Raw genomic sequence first — 7,398 nt, 5'->3', positions numbered from 1 at the left:
CCTCACCGATGTATGGGCCCCACCATGCACCCCCTCACAAGGGTGACACATTCATGTGTCCACCGCGATATACGAGGCTGTCCTCGACCCCATCTGCCAACCTACACACCCACTCCTCCGTTTCATTAAAACATATACCAATTTACCAATTCCGGAGAGGATCCTTTTCCCCAATGACTATGATGAGGTGCTAGCGGCCATATGCGACGGTGTGATCCTCACGAACCTCTACCATTTGCTTGAGAAGAAGAAGACTCGACAAACGACACTTCTTGGGGCTCAGCAAGTTTGGGATCGGGCTCAAGATGGAGAACGACTACGAGGAGTTCGAGGTCGACTCCGGGGACTCCGACTTGGAGCTCAGGCATGATGGAGTGGCTGATGAGGATAACAACGATGAGATTGTCGAGATCAAGCCGTTTGTCGCCATCAGGAGGTCCCTCTCCAAAGGTATCTGTCCCATGTCGCGATAACTGCTTTTAATCCATGTGTTAGGGTCACTTTTCATCCTTGTTTGCTGTAAGAACATTTTTTACTACCACAATTTCTCATTTTTAGGTAGGAAACAAAAGTTTAAAACCGTGTATAAGCCTGGCCGCAATAGTCATTTTTTATTTTCACGTGGTTTACACTTATGTTTCCCAGTTTTGTGTGGTTTACACTCGTACCTTTTCAATTTCACGCGATTTACACTCCTTTTCTCTCTGTAAATAGAGCGACCACACACATTTATGTATCGATCCCTAGGTAACAATGTTATTTATGCATCAACCAACCTAGAAATACCGCACCCAAGTTACATTTCTAGTCCCATTCTTACGTAGGACAAAGGTTGATAAACCATGTGTATTGTTAGCTCTTGGATATTCCTAAAGTTTTGTATTTATGGTTTGCACAATTTTATGATATTTGAGTATAAAAAACTCATGAGTAGATTTTCTAAGCAAATTATATATTTTGACCCAGAGTTGTTGCTTCGTTCATGCATCAGATAGTCACACTTCTCACAAGAAACGAAACCACTCTCAAATTATTTCTTCTCGGTGTCAACTAAGACACAAAGTCGTGAAGCAACGTTGCCATGTTACTTTACAAAAATAGTTAATAATATCTATATACATGGTTAGATCATGAGTGCAATATAAAAAAGTTGCAATGCTCATTTAGAATTCACAAACTAAATGTATAATAATGCTAATGATTGCACATACATGGTAGTAGCTCAATGGGGTAAGTATATATGTGTGATTTACTAGGATCGTAGAGTTACAAAGTCATTTATAAGGGGATCTTGGTTGAATATTAAGCAAGACATAGGGTCATAGAGCAACGATGTCATGCTAGTTTAGAAAAATGTTAGATCTCCATATACATGGTTAGATCAAGGATGCGATGAGAAATTTGCAATGCTAACTTACACTTTATATAACCACCATAGGATAATGCTACTGATTGCACATGAAGTAATGCAAGTAACTAAATGGAGTAAGCTTCCGTTTCTTTGAGAAAAATGGAGCGGGTAGCTATAGGTGATTTACAAAAATCCTAATGTTACACATAATCATTTATGAGAAGATATTGGTTAAACTTTTGGTTGGATGTACTACAATCTTGAGCTAATAAATGAAATAACTAGCTATGAGTTATTTGCGTGGATCTTAAAATTATATACAATCATTTATGAGAAGATATTAATTGGTTAAAAGTTTGGTTGGATGAACCCGTCCAATAAACTTGGACGAGCAGAGTACGAACATTGTAGTACACTCATAATTCAAGTGTGTAGTATAATCCTGAGCTAATAAATGGCGTAAATAGCTATGAGTGATTTTCAAAGATATTCACATTACACACCATCATTTATGAGAAGATTATTCAGCATTATGCACAATCATTTATGAGAAGATTTTTGGTTAAACGTTCGGTTGGATGAACCCGTCCAATAAACCCGGACGGAGAGTGTATGATAGTAGTAGTACAGCCATACTATAGGTGCGTAGTACAATCTTGAGCTAATAAATGAGTAACTAGCCATGAGTCATTTACAAGAATCTTAAAATTACATCCAATCATTTAGGAGAAGATGTCAGTTAAACGTGCACAGGGGAGGGGCATGACTATGAGAAGATATTGGTTAAATGTCATAGGTGCATAGTACGATCCTCGCAGCCCACAAGCCACCCACGGTTACGAGGAGGGTGGTTGAGGCGGTGTTGTGGCCTGAGAAGAAGAAGCCCGGCAGGGCGGTGGTCGGAGTTGATGCTTCGTGGGGCTCGATGGGCTTGGGGTCGAGCTCGGCTTCGACACGAGGACGAGGCCTTCAACACCGATTTTGAGGACTTCGACGCCGACTCCGGGTACTTCGACTTGGATCGCGGGCATGGCGTGATATCTACGGAGGATGAAAATGACGAGGTTGTCGAGATCAACCCGTTAGCTGCCAAGAGATCCGTCTCAAAAGGTTTTAATCTGCTCGTTTTATAACCTTTTGCGATTAACCACTGTACAAGCTAGGATATTGTGTGATTGGTTTAAATTCCTTGGGTAGGAAAATAAATTGTGTGGGGTTGGTGTTGGAAGGCTTGATTTGTTGGTGTTAGGGCATCTTCAATATTGAGCCGCTAACCAGACACACTAAACATCCGCGAACGCGTATGGGCACGTCCACAGACTCGGATATGGGAGCTGGTCATCCAACCCTATTCCTCAAATGTCCGCCTCTATTAACTTAAGAAAATAGTATTGGCCTTCCATCAAATATAAATGGTGCTCCACTATATACAATGACTTCTAGCTTGTGAGAGCCGTAACCCAATCCACTTCCTCCAAATAACCATTGAGAGTTGCAGATCTTCTGCCAAAATAGCTTGTTAGAGATGCAAACCTTCCACCAAAGAGAATCTAACAGAAATCAAACTGATCTCCAAGTTATTTTGACCACTCACTTCCATCAAAAAGCAATGGCCTTTGACTAAATAGCAGCGGCCTCCCTCCAAAGCAAACAGAGAAGAGAGAGGTTGTGGCATGAGGTACGTGGTGGATTTTGATTGGCAAGGCAAACACTCGAACTCCTAGAAATCTTCCCGTGCTTTTGCATGATTTGTGGTAGTTCAGGGGGCCGGATGCATCCGCGGACATATGCGGCTCCAGGGTTGGATGATAAAAATTGGTTTGACGCATTTGTGGTCGTTTTGAGGGACGTCATTGGAGATGCCCTGTCACCTATTTGTTTAGAGATTTTGGGTTGGAATGGATTGGATGTTATGAAGTGAATTGGGTTCAGGGCTAGGCCTTTTTTCATTTCTCAGCCATGTTTCCTTGAACTGATTAGGCTGGTAGGTTGGTTTCACCATTGTTCCCGCAGAGAATCAATTTTGGTTGCTAGGTTGTTGATATTGTGATTTATATTTTTTGTGACCTTTGATGGAGATTAACACATTTACTGTTTACAGTCAAATGGGTTTGAAAATCTACAGAGGGCCGAATTTCTGTGTTTTTTTATTGAGGTCTTGACCTTTTGGGTTGTTTCCTTGTTTTAGATGGTTGTAGGTTTGAATGGGAATTTTCTATACTTGGTTCAGTTGTCAGTCTGAAGGATTATTTTGGTAAATGTTGAGTCCTACTAGAAAGAAAATCCTTGATTCTGCATCATCGATAATGGGATTTTTTCACAGGTCGATAATGGGATTTAAAGATCAATAATTACAAAATGATGGCAAAGGTCTATATCATGTCCATAAGTTGTAATTTAATTTATTTTGTGGGTGACTAATGCTTTCACCGAAACGTGAAGAGGATCGCACCCATGATGGTTTAGTATTCATAACAATAGTGATATTATACATATGAATTCATGTACATGATGAAATTAATTACTTTTTGTGAGACAAGCTTTTCTATATTCATCTCTGTTAGCATTGGCATTGATCTTGCATTGCAGATGACTTGAGCACCAGGACTATTGCTGGTTTTGATGGCCCCGCACAAAGGCCAGGAAAAAGGAAGAGAAAAAACCAATTCAGGGGCATCCGGCAACGCCCCTGGGGTAAGTGGGCTGCTGAAATCAGAGATCCTATTAAGGGTGCCCGTGTTTGGCTTGGTACTTTCAACAGTGCTGAAGAAGCTGCAAGAGCTTATGATGTTGAAGCACATAGGATCCGTGGCAAGAAGGCCAAGCTTAACTTTCCAGATGAACCAACAATTCCTCAGGACCGCTGTGTTCTCCATGTTATTCCTAAAGTACCCAAGCCAAGCACAACACAAGAACATAGTTTCATACCAGCACTCAACAACCTTGCCAACCAAAATGATTTCTTCTACCCATCTGCTAACTTCACATCAAACCAGCCACTTGTTCGGCTTGACAACATGCCATTTGTTCCTGCAACGAGCTCTGTTACCCCTGTTGAAGTTCCTGCTATGAATATGTACTATGACCGGAGAAGTAACACCTTTGGATGTTCTAAATTGGGCCGAGATTATTACACCAAGACTCCTGATATATCATCCATTGCTCCCATTTCAACCATTGCTGAAGGAGAAGGATCCACACCTATCAAGAGTAACACCAACAACTCAGTGGTGCCTCCTGTTATGGAGAATAATGGTGTCAATTTGGAACCTTGGATGAGATATCTTATGGATGATAGCGTGGATGAGATGATTAATAGCCTATTGAATTTTGATGTGCCTCGGGATGTCGTTGGCAACATGGACTTTGGAGCTTCGATGACATGCCCGTCCGTGGTCAATTTTTCTGAGAGAATCAAACCCTATATATCGGGAAAAATGGTAAGCCTTCCAATTTGGATGTTCAGTCCGAGTTGATAATGTTTTCATTATTCTGAATTTATTGTTTCGGTGTTTCAGGAATAAGACTATGGAAGATTTGGAAGCACTCTATTACCTCCGACTAGCATATGCTTCTATTGAAGCTTAGAAGCAAAAATGCTGCATCTTAAGTCTATATTGTAATCGACCCATTTCCTAGTTGACTGTCGATGTCTCGCAACCAATTATGAGTCTGATGAACTGTTGTCTTGTCTTTTGCCAACTTTTATGTCATCAGTACCATTTCTAAATGTGAAAAACATGAATTCTTGTCTAGTTTGCTTCAATCTGTGCACTTCTTCTCATTTCCTTTCGTTCTAGATGTTTATTTATATTTTGGAAATAAAACTAGCTTATAAGCCACCATGTTTATATAAGCCGACTAGCATATATTGATTTTTAATACTTGGCTTATATTGAATTTGGTGTCAAGTTTGCTTTAATCTGTGCACTTGATCACCTTTTCCTAGTTCCAGAGTCTCTATTGAAGCTTAGAAGCAAAAGAAGTTGCATCTCGAGTCTCCATTGTAATCGACCCATTCCCTAATTGACTATCGCTGTCTGGCAGCCATTTATGAGTCTGATGAACCATTGTGTTGTCTTTTGCCAACTTTTATGTCATCGCTACCATTTCTAAATGTGAACAACATGAATTCGCGTCTAATTTGCTTGAATATGTGCACTTCTTTTCATTTCCTTCCGTTCTAGATGTTTATTTATATTTTGGAAATAAAAGTAGCTTATAAGCCACAATGTTTATATAAGCCGACTAGCATATATTGATTTTTAATACATGGCTTATATTGAATTTGGTGTCAAGTTTGCTTTAATTTGTGCACTTGATCAACTTTTTCCTAGTTCCGGAGTACCAGATATACTAATCTTTGATAATAGATGTGTATGTGTGATCATACAGAGTCATTCCTACTACATGTAGTTGTTCTCACCGATGTAGTTTCTTACACAAACATCTAGTGTACCAAATTCATGATTTGATGGATATGTTGCATTTCAGTGCAGTCTTGATTTATGTCTATAACATTCACATACATTCTATGCATTTTACTGTCTGCTACTTGTAAGCTGCATTGGAATATGCATTTTACTGTCTGTTACTTGTAAACTACGTTGGAATTTTCCTCGATGAGGAGGGGAGATGCAACACAATAGAGATAAGTATTTCCCTCAGTGAGAGCCAAGGTTATGGAACCAATAGGAGAACCAATCAAATTCCCTTCAAAAACACCTACACACCTAAAAGCAAATACTTGCACCCAACATGGGCAAGAGGGTGTCAATCCCCTTGAACTTGTAATTGCAAGGATTAATTCTGATAGTGATAGATAGATAAATATATTGCAAAACAGAATAGAAGTAAATAAATCGCAACAAGGTATTTTTGGTTTTTATAATATATAAAAGTAGACCCAGGGGCCATCATTTTCACTAGAGGCTTCTCTCTCGAACAAATAGCATAAGTTGGGTAAACAATTCACTGTTGGCCAATTGCTAGAAAAGCGCATAATTGTGACATTATTCATGGCAATGATCATACATATAGGCATCACGTCCGTGACAACTAGACCGACTCTTGCTTGCATCTACTACTATTACTCGACCAATTGACCGCTATCCAGCATGCATCTATGGTATTAAGTTCATCACAAACAGAGTAACGCTTTAAGCAAGATGACATGATGTAGACAAAGTAAACTCAAGCAATATGAATAAACCCCATCGTTTTATCCTTAGTAGCAACAATACTAACGGTGTCCTGGACTAGGGTGTGCCAACCGAGTCAGCCCGTAGTCCCCGAGCTGGGTTAGTGGGTCCGTATTCTCAATAAGGAAGACTCCAGAAGCTGTACGCCTAGATGGCTTCAAGACCATATCTGCCGAAGGCTTGACGTACGCTCCAAGATATTCCCTGCCGCCTCCATGCGATCCTTAGATACCGACTATGTAACCCTAGATGTCCTACCTGGAGTGTATATAAGCCAAAGGGTTTACCCCGTAGAGGGACCAAATCATAGTTACATTCTCCTAGCCCTAGAGGTAGAACACAACTCATGTTCTTGAGTTAGGTCAACTCTTTACTTGATACATCTTCATGAATATAAACAAGAGCATGTGAAAGTGCAACTATCCCTAGGTGGTTTTGGTAATTCCTAACAACATATAGCTCATTGAGCTAATGCCATTTCAAGATTACTATCTCAGGAAATCTCAATGATTGGCATGGCATGGATGAGAAAAGTGGACCCCTCAAAATGCTAAGGACAAAGGATTGGCTCAAGCTCAAAGCTCAAGACTCCACATTTTCTATTTTAGTGATCCAAGATCACATTGAGTCTATAGGAAAAGCCAATACTATCAAGGAGGGATGAGGTGTTGCTTAATGAGGTTCTTGCTCAAAATGCTTAGTGATATGCTCCAAAACCCTCAACTACTTTCTCATGTCCACATATGACCTAAACCAAAATTCAAACTTGGCCCCACCGATTCTTTCTATCCCGCGTCATCGAGTTTCAAATGTCATAGCCACTGCCACAAACCCTAGGCAAATCGG

General features: G+C 40.2%; 1 pseudogene; it reads left to right on the top strand.

The window, feature by feature from the left end:
- The first annotated feature begins 305 nt into the window (after positions 1–305).
- Positions 306–4,760, top strand: LOC123131121 (ethylene-responsive transcription factor 1-like; annotated as a pseudogene).
- The last annotated feature ends 2,638 nt before the right edge of the window (positions 4,761–7,398 follow it).

This window comes from Triticum aestivum, chromosome 6A, assembly GCF_018294505.1.
Source record: "Triticum aestivum cultivar Chinese Spring chromosome 6A, IWGSC CS RefSeq v2.1, whole genome shotgun sequence".
In the NCBI taxonomy this organism is placed as follows: Eukaryota; Viridiplantae; Streptophyta; class Magnoliopsida; order Poales; family Poaceae; genus Triticum; species Triticum aestivum.
The sequence above is the reverse complement of the archived record's forward strand: the minus strand, read 5'-3'. Positions and strand labels throughout refer to the sequence as shown.